We start from the raw sequence: 27,756 nt of genomic DNA on the forward strand, positions 1-27,756 counted from the left end.
AGCGCAAATGCTCTACCAACTGAGCTACAGAAGGACCACCATTTTGCATCAGTTAAGGTGTTTTACAAACAAAACTCAGTTTATTGAGCTAAAGGGGCAATCTGGGATTTGACTAATTTCAAAACATGGTTAAAACATTTCAATCTCACAGATGGACTTGCCTCCATAGCTGCGTTTATATATTTGGGAGTGGCTATCCCTCAGCTGTTTACCAAAAGTGGCGTGGTGACTGCTTTGTTGTTGTCTGAATCCCAGATTGTCCCTTTAAAAAGAACACGAGGCGCTTCTGGGTGACGTTTCCCTAGATACAAATCTAGAATCCACTTCCCCTCAATCATTAGAAAATAACTGACCCAAGATCAGCGTCTAGGGGCAATGTCACCCTACACCACACCAGGCAGCCTCACTTCTCCGTCAGAACCCTGCCGGTCTCCTCCAAGGCCTTGCGGGGCTCGTTGGGGGGTGGGATCTTCAGATCCGTAGGCTCCACCCCCCACACCTCCGTGGCGTAGTCGGTGATGGTGCGGTCGCTAGAGACCTTTCCGGAAGCAGCGATATTCTTGATCGCCATCTGCGTCCACTCCTTAGGATTCTATAAGAAACAACATGAATAATATATATCATACTGTATGCCATCATATAATACAAAAGTATAATTTATAATATATATTATCATAGTAATATATAAGTAAAATGTACTTACACTTTGGTCACTTAAAGTGCATTCAGTTAAGGTAGCCTAGACAACCACATTTCCAACCAAGGTAGCTAAGACAACCACATATCCAACCAAGGTAGCTAAGACAACCACATATCCAAGGTAGCTAAGACAACCACATATCCAAGGTAGCTAAGACAACCACGTATCCAAGGTAGCTAAGACAACCACGTATCCAAGGTAGCTAAGACAACCACGTATCCAAGGTAGCTAAGACAACCACATATCCAAGGTAGCTAAGACAACCACGTATCCAAGGTAGCTAAGACAACGACGTATCCAAGGTAGTTAAGACAACCACATATCCAAGGTAGCTAAGACAACCACGTATCCAAGGTAGCTAAGACAACGACGTATCCAAGGTAGTTAAGACAACCACATATCCAAGGTAGCTAAGACAACCACGTATCCAAGGTAGCTAAGACAACCACGTATCCAAGGTAGCTAAGACAACGACATATCCAAGGTAGCTAAGACAACGACGTATCCAAGGTAGCTAAGACAACCACATCACCAAGGTAGCTAAGACAACCACATCTCCAAAGTAGCTAAGACAACCACATCTCCAAGGTAGCTAAGACAACCACATCTCCAAAGTAGCTAAGACAACCACATCTCCAAGGTAGCTAAGACAACCACATCTCCAAGGTAGCTAAGACAACCACATCTCCAAGGTAGCTAAGACAACCACATCTCCAAAGTAGCTAAGACAACCACATCTCCAAGGTAGCTAAGACAATGACGTATCCAAGGTAGCTAAGACAACGACATTCACTACACAGTGCATACGTTATTTACATAAGTATTCAGACCCTTTGCTATGAGACTCAAAATTGAGCAAAGTTGCATCCTGTTTCCATTGATCACACTTGAGATGTCTCTACAACTTGATTGGAGTCCATCTGTGGTAAATTCAATTGATTGGACATGATTTGGAAAGGCACACACACCTGTCTATATAAGGTCCCACAGTTGACAGTGCAAGTCAGAGCAAAAAACCAAGCCATGAGGTCGAAGGAATTGTCCATAGAGGTCAGAGACAGGATTGTGTCGAGGCACAGATCTGGGGAAGGGTGTCCAACACATTTCTGCAGCATTGAAGGTCCCCAAGAACACAGTGGCCTCCATCATTCTGCAGCATTGAAGATCCCCAAGAACACAGTGGCCTCCATCATTCTGCAGCATTGAAGGTCCCCAAGAACACAGTGGCCTCCATCATTCTGCAGCATTGAAGGTCCCCAAGAACACAGTGGCCTCCATCATTCTGCAGCATTGAAGGTCCCCAAGAACACAGTGGCCTCCATCATTCTGCAGCATTGAAGGTCCCCAAGAACACAGTGGCCTCCATCATTCTGCAGCATTGAAGGTCCCCAAGAACACAGTGGCCTCCATCATTCTGCAGCATTGAAGGTCCCCAAGAACACAGTGGCCTCCATCATTCTATAATGGAAGACGTTTGGAACCACCAAGACTCTTCCTAGAGCTGGCCGCCCGGCCAAACTGAGCCTAACAATGTACTAAGTGAAGGGTCTGAATACTTATGTAAATGTGATATTTTAGTATAAATATTTTTGGAGAAACCAGTTTTTGCTTTGTCATTACGGGTTATTGTGTGTAGATTGATGAAGAAAAATGTCATCAATTTTAGAATAAGGCTGTAACGTAACAAAATGTGGATAAAGGGAAGCGGTCTGAATACTATCCGAATGCACTGTATATACACAAAAGTATGTGGACACCCCTTCAAATGAGTTATTTGACTATTTCAGCCACACCCGTTGCCGACCGGTGTATAACATCGAGCACACAGCCATGCAATCTCCATAGACAAACATTGGCCGTATGAATGGCCCGTACTGAAGAGCTCAGTGACTTTCAACGTGGCACCATCATAGGATGCCACCATTCCAACAAGTCAGTTCGTCTTAATTTTCTGCCCTGCTAGAGCTGCCTCGGACAACTAAGTGCAGTTATTGTGAAGTGAAAATGTCTAGGAGCAACAACGGTTCAGCCGCGAAGTGGTAGGCCACACAAGCTCACGGAACGGGACCGGCGAGTGCTGAAAGCGCGTAAAAATAATCTGTCCTCGGTTGCACCACTCACTACCGAGTTCCAAACTGCCTCTGGAAGTCATAATGGTGATTACCTGATAAAGTCGTTATTAACTAGAGGGATAATGGTGATTACCTGATATAGTCATTATTAACTAGAGGGATAATGATGATTACCTGATATAGTCATTATTAACTAGAGGTACATGAGGAAATAGATTACTGTAGGGGGGAAATAGATTACTGTAGGGGGTTATATTACTGTAGGGGATAGATTACTGTAGGGGGTAGATTACTGTAGGGGGGTAGATTACTGTAGGGGGTAGATTACTGTAGGGGGTAGATTACTGTAGGGGGGTATAGATTGCTGTAGGGGGATAGATTACTGTAGGGGGTAGATTACTGTAGGGGGTAGATCACTGTAGGGGGGTAGATTACTGTAGGGGGGTAGATTACTGTAGGGGGCATAGATTGCTGTAGGGGGATAGATTACTGTAGGGGGTAGATTACTGTAGGGGGGTAGATTACTGTAGGGGGTAGATTACTGTAGGGGGGTAGATTACTGTAGGGGGTAGATTACTGTAGGGGGAATATATTACTGTAGGGGGTAGATTACTGTAGGGGGTATATTACTGTAGGGGGGTAGATTACTGTAGGGGGGGTAGATTACTGTAGGGGGTAGATTACTGTAGGGGGTAGATTACTGTAGGGGGATAGATTACTGTAGGGGGAGATTACTGTAGGGGTGTAGATTACAACAGAGGGGATAGATTATTGTAGGGGGTAGATTACTGTAGGGAGTAGATTACTGTAGGGAGGGGTAGATTACAACAGGGGGGTAGATTACTGTAGGGGGTAGATTACAACAGGGGGGTAGATTACTGTAGGGAGGGGTAGATTACAACAGAGGGGATAGATTACTGTAGGGGGTAGATTACTGTAGGGGGGTAGATTACTGTAGGGGGTAGATTACTGTAGGGGGGTAGATGACAACAGAGGGGGATAGATTACTGTAGGGGGTAGATTACTGTAGGGGGGTAGATTACTGTAGGGGGATAGATTACTGTAGGGGGATAGATTACTGTAGGGGGCATAGATTACTGTAGGGGGGTAGATTACTGTAGGGGGTAGATTACAACAGAGGGGGATAGATTACTGTAGGGGGATAGATTACTGTAGGGGGCATAGATTACTGTAGGGGGTAGATTACTGTAGGGGGTAGATTACAACAGAGGGGGATAGATTACTGTAGGGGGAATAGATGACTGTAGGGGGAATAGATGACTGTAGGGGGAAATAGATGACTGTAGGGGGAAATAGATGACTGTAGGGGGAATAGATTACTGTAGGGGGAATAGATGACTGTAGGGGGAATAGATTACTGTAGGGGGAATAGATGACTGTAGGGGGAAATAGATGACTGTAGGGGGAAATAGATTACTGTAGGGGAATAGATGACTGTAGGGGGGGAATAGATTACTGTAGCAGGGAATAGATTATTGTAGGGGGGCATAGATGAGAGGAGGGAGAATTTGCACAATTGGTAGCTGACTAAATACTTTTTTGCCCCACTGTATATAGTACATTTACATTTACATTTAAGTCATTTAGCAGACGCTCTTATCCAGAGCGACTTACAAATTGGTGCATTCACCTTATGACATCCAGTGGAACAGCCACTTTACAATAGTGCAACTAAATCTTTTAAGGGGGGGGGGTGAGAAGGATTACTTTATCCTATCCTAGGTATTCCTTAAAGAGGTGGGGTTTCAGGTGTCTCCGGAAGGTGGTGATTGACTCCGCTGTCCTGGCGTCGTGAGGGAGTTTGTTCCACCATTGGGGGGCCAGAGCAGCGAACAGTTTTGACTGGGCTGAGCGGGAACTGTACTTCCTCAGTGGTAGGGAGGCGAGCAGGCCAGAGGTGGATGAACGCAGTGCCCTTGTTTGGGTGTAGGGCCTGATCAGAGCCTTTCTCAGCCAGGGAGACTCTGTAGTTCTCCAGGTAGATATGTATATAGTAGATAGATATATAGTAGATAGATTTATAGTAGATAGTACCTTTCTCAGCCAGGAAGACTCTGTAGTTCTCTAGGTAGATATATAGTAGATAGATTTATAGTAGATAGTACCTTTCTCAGCCAGGAAGACTCTGTAGTTGTCCAGGTAGATATATAGTAGATAGATTTATAGTAGATAGTACCTTTCTCAGCCAGGGAGACTCTGTAGTCCTCCAGGTAGATATATAGTAGATATATTTATAGTAGATAGTACCTTTCTCAGCCAGGGAGACTCTGTAGTTGTCCAGGTAGATATATAGTAGATAGATTTATAGTAGATAGTACCTTTCTCAGCCAGGGAGACTCTGTAGTTCTCCAGGTAGATGTATATATAGTAGATAGATATATAGTAGATAGATTTATAGTAGATAGTACCTTTCCCAGCCAGGAAGACTCTGTAGTTGTCCAGGTATATATATAGTAGATATATTTATAGTAGATAGTACCTTTCTCAGCCAGGGAGACTCTGTAGTTGTCCAGGTAGATATATAGTAGATAGATTTATAGTAGATAGTACCTTTCTCAGCCAGGGAGACTCTGTAGTTGTCCAGGTATATATATAGTAGATAGATTTATAGTAGATAGTACCATTCTCAGCCAGGGAGACTCTGTAGTTCTCCAGGTAGATATATAGTAGATAGATTTATAGTAGATAGTACCTTTCTCAGCCAGGGAGACTCTGTAGTTCTCCAGGTAGATATATAGTAGATAGATTTATAGTAGATAGATTTATAGTAGATAGTACCTTTCTCAGCCAGGGAGACTCTGTAGTTCTCCAGGTAGATGACCTTCAGTTTGCTTCCCACCACTGGGTCTTTGTTGACCACATGTCCGACGGCCGTGATCAGCTTGATGATCTTCTTGGCCATGTGATACCCTGGGGCAGCCTGTAGAGGGAGACAACGCTCTCAATGGTGAAGAAATATATATGTTTTTATATATATTTTTAAATTTAATTTGGAATTCTTATTTACAATGACGGCCTACCCCGGCCAAACCTGGACGATGCTGGGCCAATAGCGCGCCTCCCTACGTGACTCCCAATCACGGCCGGATGTGATACAGCCTGGGTATGATGTCATTGTTTCAGCATTATCGGCTTGAGTTTTTAAAAACTACGGTGTGCGATATGGATAAATCAACACAATCTACTTTTTCGGTTTTACAAATTGCAGGCGTCTTGAAGCTAAACTTGGGTTCACGTATACTCTGCTAATGACCCTACAAAAACTCTAAAGGAGCAAAGGAGAGCCATGTACGAAACGGAGAACTAAACCAGGAATGTGTGGAAAGTAAAATGGGGGCCGCCATCTTTATACACCTCAGCTGTTCTCCTTTATGAGTCCCAAATGGCACCCTCAACTTGTTCCCTTTTATAGGGCTCTACTTCACACAGGGGGTCCATGGGGCTCTACTTCACACAGGGGGTCCATGGGGCTCTACTTCAGACAGGGGAGGGGGTCCATGGGGCTCTACTTCAGACAGGGGAGGGGGTCCATGGGGCTCTACTTCACACAGGGGGTCCATGGGGCTCTACTTCACACAGGGGGTCCATGGGGCTCTACTTCAGACAGGGGGTCCATGGGGCTCTACTTCAGACAGGGGGTCCATGGGGCTCTACATCACACAGGGGGTCCATGGGGCTCTACTTCTGACAGGGGGTCCATGGGGCTCTACTTCACACAGGGGGTCCATGGGGCTCTACTTCACACAGGGGGTCCATGGGGCTCTACTTCACACAGGGGGTCCATGGGGCTCTACTTCAGACAGGGGGTCCATGGGGCTCTACTTCAGACAGGGGGTCCATGGGGCTCTACTTCAGACAGGGGGTCCATGGGGCTCTACTTCACACAGGGGGTCCATGGGGCTCTACTTCAGACAGGGGGTCCATGGGGCTCTACTTCACACAGGGGGTCCATGGGGCTCTACTTCAGACAGGGGGTTTATAGAGCTCTACTTCAGACAGGGGTTCCATGGGGCTCTACTTCACACAGGGGAGGGGGTCCATGGGGCTCTACTTCAGACAGGGGAGGGGGTCCATGGGGCTCTACTTCACACAGGGGGTCCATGGGGCTCTACTTCACACAGGGGGTCCATGGGGCTCTACTTCAGACAGGGGGTCCATGGGGCTCTACTTCACACAGGGGGTTTATAGGGCTCTACTTCAGACAGGGGGTTTATAGGGCTCTGGTAAAACTTAGTGCACAATTTCAGACACAGCATCTCTCTCTCTCTCTCTCTCTCTCTCTCTCTCTCTCTCTCTCTCTCTCTCTCAAAACCAATCCAAGGAGAAGATCCACAGTTCCTTCCTTAGAGCCTTCTCCTCCAATTCATTTGAAAAGGACGAGAGGGGAGAGTAGGTGGGGAATCATGGGAAGACTCATTGAGAAAGAGTCCTAGGCTATTCATGTAATGGGTTTTGAGTTGAGTGACTCACATACATACCTTGCCACCAATGATCACAGTCCGGGGAACAAAAGGTGCTTTTGGGTTCTTCTTGATGCCTTAAAAAAAAGAAAAAAAAAGATGACTTGTTCACACTTTAGGTATTACATATTATAAAGACTTAATTAAGCCTTCATAACCCTTTATACGCCCTACATAGAAGCTTCACAAATCATTTATAAGCAGATGTCATTCTAAAATCAAAGTGAAAGCTATGATCCCTTATTGAAAGCTATGATCCCTTATTGAAAGCTATGATCCCTTATTGAAAGCTATGATCCCTTATTGAAAACTATGATCCCTTATTGAAAGCTATGATCCCTTATTGAAAGCTATGATCCCTTATTGAAAACTATGATCCCTTATTGAAAGCTATGATCCCTTATTGAAAGCTATGATCCCTTATTGAAAGCTATGATCCCTTATTGAAAACTATGATCCCTTATTGAAAGCTATGATCCCTTGTTAAATCCACTTCTATCAGTGTAGATGAAGGGGAGGAGACATGTAGATGAAGGGGAGGAGACATGTAGATGAAGGGGAGGAGACATGTAGATGAAGGGGAGGAGACATGTAAAAAGAAGGATTTTTAAGCCTTGAGACAATTGAGACATGGATTGTATGTGTTTGCCATTCAGAGGGTGAATTGGAAAGACAAAACATGTAAGTGCCTTTGAATGGGTTACGGTAGTAGGTGTCAGACGCACCGGTTTGTGTCAAGAACTGCATCGCAGTGCTAGAGGCGTCGCTACAGGCCCGGGTTCGATCCCGGGCTGTATCACAACCGGCCATGATCGCCATAGGGCGTCAGTTGAACGGTGTTTCCTCCGACACATTGGTGCGGCTGGTTTCTGGGGTAAGCGGGCGGCAGGGTGGCCTAGTGGTTAGAGTGTAGAGGCGGCAGGGTAGCCTAGTGGTTAGAGTGTAGAGGCGGCAGGGTAGCCTGGTGGTTAGAGTGTAGAGGCGGCAGGGTAGCCTGGTGGTTAGAGCGTTGGACTAGTAACCGGAAGGTTGCAAGTTCAAATCCCCGAGCTGACAAGGTACAAATCTGTCATTCTGCCCCTGAACAGGCAGTTAACCCACTGTTCCTAGGCCGTCATTGAAAATAAGAATTTGTTCTTGCCGAGTTAAATAAAGGTAAAATAAATAAATTAAGGAGAGCGGTTTGGTGGGTCATGTTTTGGAGTAGCCCGTTGGGGAGTTGCAGCGACGAGACAAGATCGAAATTGGGGAGAGAATAAAATAAAAATAATAATAAATATATATATATATAAAAAGAACTGCGATGCTGTTGGGTTTTTCAGCTCAACAGTTTTCCTGTGTGCATCAACAATTGTCCACTCCCCAAAGGACATCCAGCCAACTTGATGCAACTGTGGAAAGCATTGAAAGCACTGTGGAACGCTTTCCACACCTTGCAGAGTCCATGCCCCGAAGAATTGAGGCTGTTCTGAGGGCGCAAGGGGGGGATGCAACACAATATTGTAACGCCAGGGTAGTGGGTTCGATCCCGGGACCACCCATACGTAGAATGTATGCACACATGACTGTAAGTCGCTTTGGATAAAAGCGTCTGCTAAATGGCATATATTATTATTATTATGAAGCTGTTCCTAATGTTTTGTACACTCAGTGTAGGGTACTGTGGTCTAGATAGGGGTAGGGTGCTGTGGTCTAGATAGGGGTAGGGTGCTGTGGTCTAGATAGGGGTAGGGTGCTGTGGTCTAGATAGGGATAGGGTGCTGTGGTCTGTATAGGGGGTAGGGTTGTCTGTATAGGGGTAGGGTGCTGTGGTCTAGATAGGGGATAGGGTGCTGTGGTCTGTATAGGGGTAGGGTTGTCTGTATAGGGGGTATGGTGCTGTGGTCTAGATAGGGGTAGGGTGGTCTGTATAGTGGGTAGGATGGTCTGTATAGGGGGTAGGATGGTCTGTATAGGGGTAGGGTGGTCTTAATAGGGGTAGGGTGGTCTGTATAGGGGTAGGGTGGTCTGTATAGGGGTAAGGTGCTGTGGTCTAGATAGGGGGTAGGGTGGTCTGTATAGGGGGTAGGGTGGTCTGTATAGGGGTAGGGTGCTCTGTATAGGGGTAGGGTGGTCTGTATAGGGGTAGGGTGGTCTGTATAGGGGGTAGGGTGGTCTGTATAGGGGTAGGGTGCTGTGGTCTAGATAGGGGTTAGGTGGTCTGTATAGGGGTAGGGTGGTCTGTATAGGGGTAGGGTGGTCTAGATAGGGGTAGGGTGGTCTGTATAGGGGTAGGGTGGTCTGTATAGGGGTAGGGTGGTCTAGATAGGGGGTAGGGTGCTGTGACATACGGTTGTACATGGTGATAATGTGAAGGCAGTTGAGGAGCTTGTACTCGTGAATCCTCTTGACGTGGACGTGGAACATGGAGGACAGGTTGATGTTCACCTTGTACTCTTTCTCCAGGTACTGGGAAAACTGCACCTTGTTGTCCTGTGGCACACAAATGCATAGACCACAATGGAAATGATTTGTAAAAGCTTTCTTGGTGTTATTCTTGAGTACTTTATATGCAGTATAACTACTTATTGAATTGTGTCTGTAAAATGTGAACGAAAAAATGCCCCCAAATGCCTCGTGTACAAGGAACAAAATGGAATGTTGCAAACAATATTCAGATATATAAATAAATAAATAAATATATATATATATATATATAGGGGTCATTTTATGCCAATAGTATTGTAAATATGATCTGTTTCATGTTATGATCTGTTGCTAATTAAGGGGGAGGTTGATGTGGTTGAAGTCTGACCTGCTTGACATTAGAGACGTCTCTAATGAAGGCATCATCATTGACCAACTCATTGAGCTTCTGTAACTGACTGAGGTCTTTCACATATTCCTCCCCAATGGCCTAGAAACAAAGACAAAGTGTATGAACACGACAAGGCAAAATGAGAAAGAAAACAGAATAAGATAAAGCAACGGTCAAAGAGAGACAATGGTCAATAAAGACGGCCAATTAAACCTCAGCGATTAGCTCAGCCAATCCCGGATTACAGAGGAGGAGCCAGCGCCTAGGAGTGATGCCATTGGTCTTGTTCTGGAATTTATCCGGTTCTAATTCGCTGAAGTCTCGGAACCTTTCAAAACAAAAAGGAGATATTTTCTAGAATCTAAAAAGAGTTATTGGAGAGAGAGAGAGAGAGAGTGAGAGAGAGAGAGAGAGAGACACAGAGAGAGAGAGAGAGAGAGAGAGAGAGAGAGACACAGAGAGAGAGACAGAGAGAGAGAGAGAGAGAGAGAGAGAGAGAGAGAGAGAGAGAGAGAGAGAGAGAGAGAGAGAGAGAGAGAGAGAGAGAGAGAGAGAGAGAGAGAGAGAGAGAGAGAGAGAGAGAGAGTGAGAGTGAGAGAGAGAGAGTGAGACAGAGAGAGACAGAGAGAGACACAGAGAGAGACACAGAGAGAGAGAGAGAGAGAGAGAGAGTGAAGACAGGACCTTGTTCAATCGGGCACACCGAAGAAAAACAGTTCAAAGCACTTTTACAATGTAAAACAAAAAAACAAGCGTTTCTGATTGGATAATTACAGACAGAACTTCAAAGTCAGTTTCAGTGTTTTCTTCCGTTTTGTGCCTACTGAACACGACCTAGACAAGACCCCATCTTACACGTCATTCTTGATGATGTTGGAGTGTATCTCTGCAACTCCGTTGACAGCGTGAGATCCCACGATGCACAGATGGGCCATGTTGACCCTCTTGCCCCCGTCTTCCTCGATCAGAGACATCCTGCGTATCCTATCCAGGTCTCCTGGAAAGAGAGCTCTAATCCCCTGGAGCAACAGCAGAAACATACAACCAGTCAGTTGGTCCCAATCTGCTCCACATCCCTCCTAAACCCTATATAGTAAATCTGAATAGGCTGGACAAGTACAGTAGAAGCAGGGTACCGCTGTGGTTTCCACCACAACTTCCATATTACACATCTACAAACGTGGACGAATTAGGGCCAAGGAGGAGTAGGGAGCTAATTGAGACATACGGTCGCCAACCCCAGTATCTACGCTATGGTAACCTACCCCAAGTGTCTACGCTACGGTAACCTAGCCCCAGTGTCTACGCTACGGTAACCTAGCCCCAGTGTCTACGCTACGGTAACCTACCCCCAGTGTCTACGCTACGGTAACCTACCCCCAGTGTCTACGGTAACCTACCCCCAGTGTCTACGCTACGGTAACCTATCCCCAGTGCCTACACTACGGTAACCTACCCCAGTGCCTACACTACGGTAACCTACCCCCAGTGCCTACACTACGGTAATCTACCCCCAGTGTCTACGGTAACCTACCCCCAGTGCCTACGCTATGGTAACCTACCCCAGTGTCTACGCTACGGTAACCTACCCCAGTATCTACGCTATGGTAACCTACCCCAGTATCTACGCTACGGTAACCTACCCCAGTATCTACGCTACGGTAACCTACCCCCAGTGCCTACGCTATGGTAACCTACCCCAGTGTCTACGGTCGCCTAACCCCAGTGTTTACGCTACGGTAACCTAACCCAGTGTCTACGGTAACCTACCTCCAGTGTCTACGGTAACCTACCCCCAGTGTCTACGCTACGGTAACCTATCCCCAGTGCCTACACTACGGTAACCTACCCCAGTGTCTACGGTAACCTACCCCCAGTGCCTACGCTATGGTAACCTACCCCAGTATCTACGCTACGGTAACCTACCCCAGTGTCTACGGTAACCTACCCCCAGTGTCTACGGTAACCTACCCCCAGTGTCTACGCTACGGTAACCTATCCCCAGTGCCTACACTACGGTAACCTACCCCCAGTGCCTACACTACGGTAACCTACCCCCAGTGCCTACACTACGGTAACCTACCCCCAGTGTCTACGGTAACCTACCCCCAGTGCCTACGCTATGGTAACCTACCCCCAGTATCTACGCTACGGTAACCTACCCCCAGTATCTACGCTACGGTAACCTACCCCCAGTATCTACGCTATGGTAACCTACCCCAGTATCTACGCTACGGTAACCTACCCCCAGTATCTACGCTACGGTAACCTACCCCCAGTATCTACGCTACGGTAACCTACCCCCAGTGCCTACGCTATGGTAACCTACCCCAGTATCTACGCTATGGTAACCTACCCCAGTATCTACGCTATGGTAACCTACCCCCAGTATCTACGCTATGGTAACCTACCCCAGTATCCACGCAATGGTAACATACCCCAGTGCCTACGCTATGGTAACCTATCCCCAGTGCCTACACTACGGTAACCTACCCCAGTGCCTACACTACGGTAACCTACCCCAGTGCCTACACTACGGTAACCTACCCCCAGTGTCTACGGTAACCTACCCCCAGTGCCTACGCTATGGTAACCTACCCCAGTGCCTACGCTACGGTAACCTACCCTCAGTGTCTACGCTACGGTCGCCTACCCCCAGTGTCTACGGTAACCTACCCCCAGTGTCTACGGTAACCTACCCCCAGTGTCTACGCTACGGTAACCTACCCCCAGTGTCTACGCTACGGTAACCTACCCCCGGTGTCTACGCTACAGTCGCCTACCCCCAGTATCTACGCTACGGTCGCCTACCCCAGTGTCTACGCTACGGTCGCCTAACCCCAGTGTCTACGGTCGCCTACCCCCAGTGTCTACGCTACGGTAACCTACCCCAGTGTCTACGATACGGTAACCTACCCCCAGTGTCTACGCTACGGTAACCTACCCCAGTGCCTACGCTACGGTCGCCTACCCACAGTGTCTACGCTACGGTCGCCTCGCCTACCCCCAGTATCTACGCTATGGTCGCCTACCCCCAGTGTCTACGCTACGGTAACCTACCCCCAGTGTCTACGCTACGGTAACCTACCCCAGTGTCTACGGTAACCTACCCCAGTGTCTACGGTCGCCTAACCCCAGTGTTTACGCTACGGTCGCCTAACCCCAGTGTTTACGCACGGTAGCCTAACCCAGTGTCTACGGTAACCTACCCCCAGTGTCTTCGGTAACCTACCCCCAGTGTCTTCGGTAACCTACCCCCAGTATCTACGGTAACCTACCCCCAGTGTCTACAGTACGGTCGCCTACCCCGGTGTCTACGGTACGGTCGCCTACCCCCAGTGTCTACGGTACGGTCGCCTACCCCCAGTGTCTACGGTACGGTCGCCTACCCCCAGTGTCTACGGTAACCTACCCCCAGTGTCTACGGTCGCCTAACCCCAGTGTTTACGCTACGGTCGCCTAACCCCAGTGTTTACGCTACGGTAACCTAACCCAGTGTCTACGGTAACCTACCTCCAGTGTCTACGGTAACCTACCTCCAGTGTCTACGGTAACCTACCTCCAGTGTCTACGGTAACCTACCCCCAGTGTCTACGGTAACCTACCCCCAGTGTTTACGGTAACCTACCCCCAGTGTCTACGGTAACCTACCCCCAGTGTCTACGGTAACCTACCCCCAGTGTCTACGGTAACCTACCCCCAGTGTCTACGGTAACCTACCCCCAGTGTCTACGGTAACCTACCCCCAGTGTCTACGGTAACCTACCCCCAGTGTCTACGGTCGCCTAACCCCAGTGTTTACGCTAAGGTCGCCTAACCCCAGTGTCTACGGTAACCTACTCCCAGTGTCTACGGTACGGTCGCCTCAGTGTCTACGTTAACCTACCCCCAGTGTCTACGGTAAACTACCCCCAGTGTCTACGGTAACCTACCCCCAGTGTCTACAGTAACCTACTCCCAGTGTCTACGGTAACCTACCCCCAGTGTCTACGGTAAACTACCCCCAGTGTCTACGGTAACCTACCCCCAGTGTCTACGGTAACCTACCCCCAGTGATCTCAGCTAGGTACGTACATCAGTCAGGATACGACCCACTGAACCCAGTCTATACAGGAAGTACATCAGAATACGACCCACTGAACCCAGTCTATAGTGGTACATCTGAATACCACCCACTGAACCCAGTCTATAGTGGTACATCAGAATACCACTCACTGAACCCAGTCTATAGTGGTACATCAGAATACCACCCACTGAACCCAGTCTATACAGTACGTACGTCCAGGTGGCCCTCGTTGATCCTGTAGATGATCTGAAGGTGTCTGGGTAGCAGGGTCTCCAGCAGGCCAACGGGCCAGCGCCTCGGGAAGCACCGTGTGATTGGTGTACGCAAAGGTCCGCTTGGTGATGGCCCACGCCTGAGGAGAGACAGGTTCCACTAATACAGTAAACATTTCCTGAACATTCACATTAGGACTTATGACAGTTAGCCAAGGTTAGTTGGATTTTCATATAAGAAATGTCTTTAATATCATCATAACAATGTACAATATAATAATCTCTCTCTAAACACACCGTGTCCCAGTCGAGTTTCTCAACGTCCACAAAGACCCTCATGAGCTCCGGGATGGCCATCGCAGGATGAGTGTCATTCAGCTGGATGGCCACCTGTCAACACAATCAACCAAACAGATTTTTTTGTTGCGATTCAGACATCATAGAAAATCGATAACACATCACAGGTAATCAATAAGTAACCTTCTCTGGGAAGCTGTCGAAAGACACTGGCCCGTGGAGCCCTTCTTGGATATCTTGAAGCGTCGGATGATGTCCTGAAGTGTGGCCGCCACCACAAAGTACTCCTGCTTCAGTCGTAGCTCCTTTCCCTCAAAGAACTACAACAATGAAGAAGGAGAGGAATCAAGAACTACAACCCCTCAACAAGAGGAGAGGAATCAAGTCATTAGGAGTTAGAAACACACTAGCCCAGTGTTTCCCAAACTCAGTCCTCGGGATCACAAATGGTGCCCATTTTGTTTTTTTAAATCATCGAAGCTCGATGATTAGTTGAATCAGCTGTGTAGCACTAGGGGCAAAACCCAAAATGTGGATCCGAGTTTAGAAAACCCTGAAACCCTAAAACCCATGCTGTCTGTTAAACTCCTACGGTCATTACTATGCCAACGTCCATAGGAGTTGACTCTAAATATCAGTTCTGTTATACTCACAGACAATATTTTTACAGTTTGGAAACTTTAGAGTGTTTTCTATCCTAAGCTGTCAATTATATGCATATTCTAGCATGTGGTCCTGAGAAATATGCAGTTAGAGAGCCCCCTAGTTTCAAGAGGTTAAAAAATAGTGCCCCCTAGTTTCAAGAGGTTAAACCCCTGCGGTCATTTCTATGCCAACGTCCATAGGAGTTGGCTCTACAGCCGCGCACAAACAGATCTGGAATCAGGTTACAGATATACCAGCGTATCAAAATGGACTCACACCTACGTGGCCAATGCGGAACTTACGTTATCGTTGGGGTAGAGGACACGAGAAATATTCTCCGCCAGATTCCTGTCCAGAACAGCTTGGATGTAATCCCCAACATTGACTGAGGAGAGATCATAGAATTTTTTTTTTTCAGAAATCCTGTTTGGAGGATTCCAGATATCCATCTTTTTCCCTTCTGATTTTGGGACTCTTTCAACAGGGATTTCTGGAATTCCTGGGAATTTTAGTAAAGTTACCAGAAGAAGTTAAAGTTAGTTCTACTGCTTTAAAAATGTATTCCCCTCAAATCAGTGACTGATTTATACCTGGGACACCAGGTGGGTGCAATTAATTATCAGGTAGAACAGAACACAAGCAGGCTCTGGACCTCATAGGGTAAGAGTTGAATAGAGTACCACAGTAGGAGTCACAATACCCATAATGATGATTTATAAATACGTTCACCTGTATTTACCCCCCGTCAAAATGAAATGCTAATTAGCTGCTAATGTGGCTATCATAAAGAACTACAAATGTAAGAATCTCTTTGTATTAGCTATTTAATACCTCAAAGCAAAAGGTGTCAGCTAGGGATGACTTGCTGGAGCTTGTGTAACAGTATAATTTTAAACCGTCCCCTCGCCCATACCCGGGCACGAACCAGGGACCTTCTGCACACATCAACAACAGTCACCCACGAAGCACCCAGATCTGTTTGTGCTCTTGCAAACTCTATTGCCCATTGTCAAGACAATGGCATGATGGCACAAACAGAGTGGCACTCAGGCTAATGAAGCAATAGATATGAGCATAATTGTTCATAGTACAAAGTAGTAGTATTATATTATAGTAGTGGTATTATAGTATAGTAGTAGTATTATAGTATAGTAGTATTATAGTATAGTGGTAGTATTATAGTATAGTAGTAGTACATCATAGCAGTAATATAGTATAGCAGTAGTATTATGGTATAGTGGTATTATTATATCACGGTAGCATTATAGTATAGTATTAGTATAGTAGCGGTATTGTAGTATAGTAGTAGTATTATAGCATTACAGTAGTGTGGCGACCGCATCTCTGCATGTCTGGCAGACATATCAGTGTGGATGACGGATCACCACCTCAAGCTGAACCTCGGCAAGACGGAGCTGCTCTTCCTCCCGGGGAAGGACTGCCCGTTCCATGATCTCGCCATCACGGTTGACAACTCCATTGTGTCCTCCTCCCAGAGCGCTAAGAACCTTGGCGTGATCCTGGACAACACCCTGTCGTTCTCAACCAACATCAAGGCGGTGGCCCGTTCCTGTAGGTTCATGCTCTACAACATCCGCAGAGTACGACCCTGCCTCACACAGGAAGCGGCACAGGTCCTAATCCAGGCACTTGTCATCTCCCGTCTGGATTACTGCAACTCGCTGTTGGCTGGGCTCCTGCCTGTGCCATTAAACCCCTTCAACTCATCCAGAACGCCGCAGCCCGTCTGGTGTTCAACCTTCCCAAGTTCTCTCACGTCACCCCGCTCCTCCGTTCTCTCCACTGGCTTCCAGTTGAAGCTCGCATCCGCTACAAGACCATGGTGCTTGCCTACGGAGCTGTGAGGGGGACGGCACCTCAGTACCTCCAGGCTCTGATCAGGCCCTACACCCAAACAAGGGCACTGCGTTCATCCACCTCTGGCCTGCTCGCCTCCCTACCACTGAGGAAGTACAGCTCCCGCTCAGCCCAGTCAAAACTGTTCGCTGCTCTGGCCCCCCAATGGTGGAACAAACTCCCTCACGACGCCAGGACAGCGGAGTCAATCACCACCTTCCGGAGACACCTGAAACCCCACCTCTTTAAGGAATACCTAGGATAGGATAAGTAATCCCTCTCACCCCCCCTTTAAGATTTAGATGCACTATTGTAAAGTGACTGTTCCACTCGATGTCATAAGGTGAATGCACCAATTTCCAGGGTTTTCCTTCGTGTCTTTAAGTAATGGACTGTCTTTTCTCTTTGCTTATTTGAGCTGTTCTTTCCATAATATGTACTTGGTCGTTCACCAATTAGGGCTATCTTCTGTATACCACCTCTAGCTTCTTACAACACAACTGATTGGCTCAAATACATCATTAAGGAAAGAAATTCCACAAATTAACTTTTAACAAGACACGCCTGTTAATTGAAATGCATTCCAGGTGACTACATCATGAAGCTGGTTGAGAGAATGCCAAGAGTGTGCAAAGCTGTCAAGGCAAAGGGTGGCTACTTTGAAGAATCTCAAATACAAAATATATTTTGATTTGTTTAACACTATTTTGGTTACTACATGATTCCATGTGTGTTATTTCATAGTTTTGATGTCTTCACTATTATTATACAATGTAAAAAAATAGTAAAAATAAAGAAAAACCCTTGAATGAGTAGCTGTCTAAACTTTTGGATGGTACTGTATATAATAGTATAGTAGTATTCTAGTATAGTATCTCAGTTGAAGGTAGGCCTCAAGTGCGAGCAAGGAGGCCTACAAACCTGACTCAGTTACACCAGCGCTGTCAGGAGGAATGGGCCAAAATTACCCCAACTTATTGTGGGAAGCTTGTGGAATGCTACCCGAAACGTTTTCCCAAAGTTAAACATTTTAAAGGCAATGCTATCAAATCCTAATTGAGCGTATGTAAACTTCTGACCCACTGGGAATGTGATGAAAGAAATAAAAGCTGAAATAAATCATACTCTACTATTATTCTGACATTTCACATTCTTAAAATAAAAGTGGTGATCCTAGCTGACCTATGACAGGATTTTCTTTACTATGATTAAATGTCAGGAATTGTGAAAAACTGAGTTTAAATGTCTTTGGCTAAGGTGTATGTAAACTCCCGACTTCAACCGTAGTAGTATAGTATGTATAATAGTAGTATAGTGTGTATAATAGTATTATACTATAGTAGTATTATAGTATATATAGTAGTAGGTACAGAAGGCAGTTCATATTGAGAGTATGTTAAGCCTCTGCAGACTAAACTCTTTGAAGAGGCCAGTGTTACTGAGTGGATTATCCTGGCTGAATAAAATAATTCAATTAAGAAAGATTTAGATTTAGACGCCCCCCCCATGGTCCCTAGTCAAAAATAGTGCACTACGTAGGGAATAGGGTGCCATTTGGCACGCAGAGGGTGCCTGTTGCCGGTGGTTTGCCTAGAGGTTGAGAAAGCTATTGTGTTGTTGCCCTTTTGTTAAGACTCTGATAAAGACCTACAGTACCTTCTATACACAGCTGAGGGGTTTTGCCCTTTTGTTAAGACTCTGATAAAGACCTACAGTACCTTCTATACACGGCTGAGGGGTTTTGCCCTTTTGAATTTGCCCTGTGTGATGTAGTTTAGAGCGCTATAACCTGCTTTTACTGATTATTCATTGACTGAAGTGACGAGGCACAAAGTGTTTAAGAAATGAGAGTGTACTGCAAATAATGAAATCTTATCATACACCCCCCCCCCCCCCACACACAAAATAAATGCTATTAACCCGATATTGAAAAAGGTGACAGATTGAAATGTTTTAAGGTATGATAGTCGTGCGTCTAACTTTCTCACTCATCATTATTTCATGATTCATTCGGGATGATCTGTAATCAAGGTAGCATCCACATTCATGTAGAAGTGTTTAGAAAACATATTCTATTCTTATTTACAGTAAAGGTTTTGGGTGAGAGGGATAAGTATTCCCTCTCACCCCCCCCCCCTTAAAAGATTTAGATGCACTATTGTAAAGTGACTGTTCCACTGGATGTCATAAGGTGAATGCACCAATTTGTAAGTCGCTCTGGATAAGAGCGTCTGCTAAATGACTTAAATGTAAATGATTTACCATGCATTTGTATTGGGCACATGATAATCTGAAACACGACAGAGTTACACGCTTGATGTAGTCATTGCATGCCAGGAATATAAGACTATACTTTTTACGACTTTAATACACATGTGAATGACCGAATAGTGTTGTCAGTTATAAATCGGTTGACCAGATATGGATAAAAATAACCTCAAATTAAAGATGTCAGTCTGCACTTTATTATATCAAATATAAAACCCAAAGTGCTGGACTACAGAGCCAAAAACAACGACAAAATGGGTCACTGTCCCAATACAGTTGGAACTCGCTGTATAAATAAAACAAAAATGGATGTAGCAATACCAGATTGTCCCTTTAAATGCAGTAGATTTATGCAGTGAAAAGTGTTGTGGATATTACCTGCCAACTTTCCTTGATCTTCTGATTGAAGATTCCATATTCATAACGGATGCCGTAACCGTACGCTGCCAGACCCATTGTGGCCATCGAGTCCAGGAAACAAGCTATATTATATATATACACACACACATATACACACACACACAGGACAAAATATACACACACACACACACAGGACAAAATATACACACACACACACACACACACACAGGACAAAATATACACACACACACACACACACACACACACACACACACACACACACACACACACACACACACACACACACACACACACACACACACACACACACACACACACACACACACACACACACACACACACGACAAAATAATGTAAATGTTCAATAGAAACACTACGTTTATTATTATTGGATGAAGGATACAGTGGATGTCAAGACAAACTGTATGGATGAAGTGTAGTACAGGGACAAGGGGTGGTGGTGATGGGGGTGGTGGTGGGGGACAGGCTCCTAGTGGTGGTGGTGGTGGTGGTGGTGGTGGGGGGACAGGCTCCTAGTGGTTGTGGTGGTGGTGGGGGGGACAGGCTCCTAGTGGTGGTGGTGGTGGTGGTGGGGGGGACAGGCTCCTAGTGGTGGTGGTGGTGGGGGGACAGGCTCCTAGTGGTGGTGGTGGGGGGACAGGCTCCTAGTGGTGGTGGTGGTGGTGGGGGACAGGCTCCTAGTGGTGGTGGTGGTGGTGGTGGTGGGGCGGGACAGCCTCCTAGCGGTGGTGGTGGGGAGGGATAGCCTCCTGGTGGTGGTGGTGGGGCGGGACAGCCTCCTGGTGGTGGTGGGGCGGGACAGCCTCCTGGTGGTGGTGGGGCTGGACAGCCTCCTAGTGGTGGTGGTGGGGCGGGACAGCCTCCTAGTGGTGGTGCTGGTGGGGCGGGACAGCCTCCTAGTGGTGGTGCTGGTGGTGGTGGTGGTGGTGGTGGTGGGGGGGGACAGGCTCCTAGTGGTGGTGGTGGTGGACAGGCTCCTAGTGGTGGTGGTGGTGGTGGGGGACAGGCTCCTAGTGGTGGTGGTGGTGGTGGTGGTGGGGGACAGGCTCCTAGTGGTGGTGGTGGTGGTGGTGGGGCGGGACAGCCTCCTAGCGGTGGTGGTGGGGAGGGATAGCCTGGTGGTGGTGGTGGGGCGGGACAGCCTCCTGGTGGTGGTGGGGCGGGACAGCCTCCTGGTGGTGGTGGGGCGGGACAGCCTCCTAGTGGTGGTGGTGGTGCGGAACAGCCTCCTAGTGGTGGTGCTGGTGGGGCGGGACAGCCTCCTAGTGGTGGTGCTGGTGGGGCGGGACAGCCTCCTAGTGGTGGTGCTGGTGGGGCGGGACAGCCTCCTAGTGGTGGTGGTGGGGAGGGACAGCCTCCTGGTGGTGGTGGTGGTGGTGGTGGTGGTGGTGGTGGGGCGGGACAGCCTCCTGGTGGTGGTGGTGGTGGTGGTGGTGGTGGTGGTGGTGGTGGTGGTGGTGGTGGGGAGGGACAGCCTCCTGGTGGTGGTGGTGGTGGTGGTGGTGGTGGGGCGGGACAGCCTCCTGGTGGTGGTGGTGGTGGTGGTGGTGGTGGTGGTGGGGCGGGACAGCCTCCTGGTGGTGGTGGTGGTGGGGCGGACGGCCTCCTAGTGGTGGACAGCCTCCTCGCGTTGATGCGGACAGCAGCCTCCTAGGTTGAGTAAACTTCCTGTTCTGGTGAGCCAACAGCAGCCTCCTAGGGTTGAGTAAACGTCCTGTTCTGGTGAGCCAACAGCATCCTAACACACACTGACAGACTGACAGACAGACAGACACATGGATCTTGGTACTGTACCTGCCAGTCTGCCCAGGCCTCCGTTCCCCAGCCCTGCATCCTCCTCCATCTCCTCCAGATCCTCCATGTCCAAACCCAGCTACATTACAGACATAAAAAACAACTCAAATTCAGTTCGCTCAACTCACAGTCCCATATTAAAGGCTAGTTTATACCCCACAAGTCGCTACTCTAAATAGCGTTGGGTAGCTTAGCAATGCTACGCAGACATGTTCAGTCCTGCAATTCATACCTCTGTGCAGGATCACCATCTTGCGAAGCGTTCTTGCGTTGTGTACTCAAGGTGTAAACTAGGCTTTTATAGTGTCCAATAATGTGTTTGAGCTCATGCATTACTTGACACTCAAAGTTGATAAAAGTAATGACTGAGGTTGTGTGTTAGTCATGCTGTCACAGTTCTTGAGAAAGTCTGTCTCTTATAAGAAAGCTTGTTTGCCTGCGGCACTAGTCGTTTCTGCTTGCAGCCATGCCGGTGTGTCCCTGACGCCTACAAGGTTCCATCTCACCTGGCTGGTAGACTGTCTACAAGGTTCCATCTCACCTGGCTGGTAGACTGTCTACAAGGGTCCATCTCACCTGGCTGGTAGACTGTCTACAATCTCACCTGGGTCCATCTCACCTGGCTGGTAGACTGTCTACAAGGGTCCATCTCACCTGGCTGGTAGACTGTCTACAAGGGTCCATCTCACCTGGCTGGTAGACTGTCTACAAGGGTCCATCTCACCTGGCTGGTAGACTGTCTACAAGGGTCCATCTCACCTGGCTGGTAGACTGTCTACAAGGGTCCATCTCACCTGGCTGGTAGACTGTCTACAAGGGTCCATCTCACCTGGCTGGTAGACTGTCTACAAGGGTCCATCTCACCTGGCTGGTAGACTGTCTACAAGGGTCCATCTCACCTGGCTGGTAGACTGTCTACAAGGGTCCATCTCACCTGGCTGGTAGACTGTCTACAAGGGTCCATCTCACCTGGCTGGTAGACTGTCTACAAGGGTCCATCTCACCTGGCTGGTAGACTGTCTACAAGGGTCCATCTCACCTGGCTGGTAGACTGTCTACAAGGGTCCATCTCACCTGGCTGGTAGACTGTCTACAAGGGTCCATCTCACCTGGCTGGTAGACTGTCTACAAGGGTCCATCTCACCTGGCTGGTAGACTGTCTACAAGGGTCCATCTCACCTGGCTGGTAGACTGTCTACAAGGGTCCATCTCACCTGGCTGGTAGACTGTCTACAAGGGTCCATCTCACCTGGCTGGTAGACTGTCTACAAGGGTCCATCTCACCTGGCTGGTAGACTGTCTACAAGGGTCCATCTCACCTGGCTGGTAGACTGTCTACAAGGGTCCATCTCACCTGGCTGGTAGACTGTCTACAAGGGTCCATCTCACCTGGCTGGTAGACTGTCTACAAGGGTCCATCTCACCTGGCTGGTAGACTGTCTACAAGGGTCCATCTCACCTGGCTGGTAGACTGTCTACAAGGGTCCATCTCACCTGGCTGGTAGACTGTCTACAAGGGTCCATCTCACCTGGCTGGTAGACTGTCTACAAGGGTCCATCTCACCTGGCTGGTAGACTGTCTACAAGGGTCCATCTCACCTGGCTGGTAGACTGTCTACAAGGGTCCATCTCACCTGGCTGGTAGACTGTCTACAAGGGTCCATCTCACCTGGCTGGTAGACTGTCTACAAGGGTCCATCTCACCTGGCTGGTAGTCTGTCTACAAGGGTCCATCTCACCTGGCTGGTAGACTGTCTACAAGGGTCCATCTCACCTGGCTGGTAGACTGTCTACAAGGGTCCATCTCACCTGGTAGACTGTCTACAAGGTTCAAGCTCACCTGGTAGACTGTCTACAAGGTTCCATCTCACCTGGTGGACTGTGTATAAGGTTCAAGCTCACCTGGTAGATGGCCTCGTCACAGGCGTTCTGCAGCCCCAGGTTAATCATGGTGTTCTGGAGGGTTCTGCCCATGTAGAACTCCAGGGAGAGGTAGTACACCCGCTGGACAGGAGAACAGGAACATTTAGCAGTGGCTCTGTCTCGACACTCAGTTTCTGCACTGTATCCCTCTCATCTAGTTCATATTCTAATCTGTACATTTCATATTCTAATCTGTACAGTTCATATTCTAATCTGTACAGTTCATATTCTAATCTGTACATTTCATATTCTAATCTGTACAGTTCATATTCTAATCTGTACAGTTCATATTCTAATCCGTACATTTCATATTCTAATCCGTACAGTTCATATTCTAATCCGTACATTTCATATTCTAATCCGCATTTCATATTCTAATCCGTACAGTTCATATTCTAATCCGTACAGTTCATATTCTAATCTGTACAGTTCATATTCTAATCTGTACAGTTCATATTCTAATCTGTACAGTTCATATTCTAATCTGTACAGTTCATATTCTAATCTGTACAGTTCATATTCTAATCTGTACAGTTCATATTCTAATCTGTACAGTTCATATTCTAATTTTTACCGGTCAATAAAATGTCTAAATAGACACAAACAAGTAGGTGTAGATTCATTAATTTAAATGGAATGATTTCCTTTTTTTTCCTTCTTTTTTAAAAACTAGGAAAGTCTGTTTTTGTGGAGCGATGGGTAACGATGCTTCGTGGTTGACTATTGTTGTTGTGTGCAGAGGGTCCCTGGTTCGCGCCCGGGTATGGGCAAGGGGACGGTCTAAAGTTATACTGTTACATTAGCATGCACCCCAACCAACTATCCTACATTCGTTTTTTACCTCAAGTAACCATACCAAACTAACATAATAATACATTTACGGGTTTACATACAGAATAATACAAAATGCTCTGAGACCAGGTTGTCTGTTCACCCCGCTGTCATCCAGAAGGCGAGGTCAGTACAGGTGCATCAAAGCTGGGACTGAGAGACAGAAAAACACCTTCTATCTCAAGGCCATCAGACTGTTAAACAGCCACCACTAACATTGAGTGGCTGCTGCCAACACACTGACTCAAATCTCCAGCCACTTTAATAAGAGATATCACTAGTCACTTTAAATGACGCCACTTTAATAAGAGATATCACTAGTCACTTTAAATGACGCCACTTTAATAAGAGATATCACTAGTCACTTTAAATGACGCCACTTTAATAAGAGATATCACTAGTCACTTTAAATGACGCCACTTTAATAAGAGGTATCACTAGTCACTTTAAATGACGCCACTTTAATACTAACCATGTGTATGTGACCAATAACATCTGCTAACCATGTGACCAATAACATCTGCTAACCATGTGTATGTGACCAATAACATCTACTAACCATGTGTATGTGACCAAAATAAATGTTGATTTGATGATGGTGAAAATAAATAAGAGGTGCGACTCTGACCAGCGGACCAAATGAGGACAAGACACACAGGTAGCCAGGATAATTCTCCGCGTAAACTGGTGCATGCTATTTGGTAAAGGAAATCACTTTTGAAACAAACAACTTTTACCTTGGGGTCGGTCTCATAGTAAAACTGTTGCGTTCTGATCCATCTTCCCACCAGGTGATCACGAACCGCGTGCGCGAGGGCGAAGTAATAATCGCGCGGCGTCGCTACGTTCCTGTCTTTGACCAAAGTGAAGTGGAGGTGTCGGTTAAAACCTTTCTTCAACTCGGCGACGTTCTCCACCCCGACTATTCCTCTGATACTGTTCTGTTTACGCGTCTCCAGGTCAGTTAGAGGCGACGCCATGCTGCTGAACAAAACTGCTGCTGTGCGTCTTCAACTTTAATAACCATAAAGTGGCAAAGTGAAGTATAGGTCCTAGCAGTTCTGTGGCATCGGTCTCCTCTCTATCCTCTCTAATGTCCATTGGTGCATGCAGGCGGATGTGTGTCGCTGCCCAGCCTCTCAACCTCTTGCGGATCATGCCATAGCACAGCAGAGAGAACATATTTGAAGAAGGCTAAATGTTTTTGGACACCTACAATTTATTGAATATTCATTAATACAGAAAACACCAAGAGATCAGTAATAGTAACACGTCCAATAATAACAATAATATCATAATGTGTCTTTATCGACAACAACACTGAGTGTACAAAACATTATGGACACCTTCCTAATATTGAGTTGAACCCCCATGTTGACTCCAATGCTTCCTACAGTTATGTCAAATTGGCTGGATGTCCTTTGGGTGATGGACCATTCTTGATACACTTGGGAAACTGTTGAGTGTGAAAACACTGCAGCGTTTTACGTTTTGTACACTCGGTGTACTGTACGTATAAGTAAGTAGGCTACTATATGTAAATTAGAACAATGCTTAAGGACATTCCAACATTTATATAATCTGCCAAACAGACCATCACTTTGGAAGTTAAACGACCATTGTCTGACGCACGCTCTGCATGCGCAGCATAGGGTAGGCTATAACTCTATACTGTATATTGAAATAAACTGCCAATGTCGCCCAGCGACTGGATGCACATTTTCTAGAATTATAAATTAGGACAGTAAAATAAAGATGTGTTGAGGGACTAAGGGATAGACGTACTTTATTTTTCTTGATTCACCACAAATACTTTTTATTTTATTTTAAACTCACCGACTCGAGGGTAGGCACCATCTGACTCAAATGATTAGACATCTTCGTCTACAGCTGGTTTAGACATCAATTAAAATGAGTATGGATAAATAACACCAATGGTTCAACATCGACCTTCATTAAAATATATATCTAATTCAAGTAGATGCTTACCGACAGTATCTACAAACTGTATTGGCTCGAATCAAATATCAATATTTCATTCTCAAAATTGTATAACAACAAGCTTGCAGAAAGATGGCTGAATGAACATATATATATGCTGGAAGAGTTATGAACCACTACCATCTTTGTCTTTACTTGGCCTACATCCTAGTATAATTACCATCTTTGTCTTTACTTGGCCTACATCCTAGTATAATTACCATCTTTGTCTTTACTTGGCCTACATCCTAGGATAATTACCATTTTGTCTTTACTTGGCCGACATCCTAGGATAATTACCATCTTTGTCTTTACTTGGCCTGGATCCTAGGATAATTACCATCTTTGTCTTTACTTGGCCTACATCCTAGTATAATTACCATCTTTGTCTTTACTTGGCCTACATCCTAGGATAATTACCATTTTTGTCTTTACTTGGCCGACATCCTAGGATAATTACCATCTTTGTCTTTACTTGGCCTGGATCCTAGGATAATTACCATCTTTGTCTTTACTTGGCCTACATCCTAGGATAATTACCATCTTTGTCTTTACTTGGCCTACATCCTAGGATAATTACCATCTTTGTCTTTACTTGGCCTGGATCCTAGGATAATTACCATCTTTGTCTTTACTTGGCCTACATCCTAGGATATTTACCATCTTTGTCTTTACTTGGCACACATCCTAGGATAATTACCATCTTTGTCTTTACTTGGCCTACATCCTAGGATAATTACCATCTTGGTCTTTACTTGTCCTACATCCTAGGATAATTACCATCTTTGTCTTTACTTGGCCTACATCCTAGGATAATTACCATCTTTGTCTTTACTTGGCCTACATCCTAGGATAATTACCATCTTTGTCTTTACTTGGCCTACATCCTAGGATAATTGCCATCTTTGTCTTTACTTGGCCTACATCCTAGGATAATTACCATCTTTGTCCTTACTTGGCCTACATCCTAGGATAATTACCATCTTTGTCTTTACTTGGCCTACATCCTAGGATAATTACCATCTTTATCTTTACTTGGCCTACATCCTAGGATAATTACCATCTTGGTCTTTACTTGGCCTACATCCTAGTATAATTCCCATCTGTGTCTTTTCTGGCCTACATCCTAGGATAATTACCATCTTGGTCTTTATTTGGCCTACATCCTAGGATAATTACCATCTTGGTCTTTTCTTGGCCTACATCCTAGGATAATTACCATCTTTGTCTTTACTTGGCCTACATCCTAGGATAATTACCATCTTGGTCTTTATTTGGCCTACATCCTAGGATAATTACCATCTTGGTCCTTACTTGGCCTACATCCTAGGATAATTACCATCTTTGTCTTTACTTGGCCTACATCCTAGGATAATTACCATCTTTGTCTTTACTTGGCCTGGATCCTAGGACAATTACCATCTTTGTCTA

At 46.3% G+C, this 27,756-nt stretch overlaps 1 pseudogene; it reads right to left on the reverse strand.

Annotated features, from left to right (window-relative positions):
* Positions 1 to 17: 17 nt before the first annotated feature.
* Positions 18 to 25,474, reverse strand: LOC124028325 (annotated as a pseudogene).
* Positions 25,475 to 27,756: the final 2,282 nt, after the last annotated feature.

Source organism: Oncorhynchus gorbuscha, unplaced genomic scaffold (genome assembly GCF_021184085.1).
Source record: "Oncorhynchus gorbuscha isolate QuinsamMale2020 ecotype Even-year unplaced genomic scaffold, OgorEven_v1.0 Un_scaffold_4036, whole genome shotgun sequence".
Classification (NCBI taxonomy): Eukaryota; Metazoa; Chordata; class Actinopteri; order Salmoniformes; family Salmonidae; genus Oncorhynchus; species Oncorhynchus gorbuscha.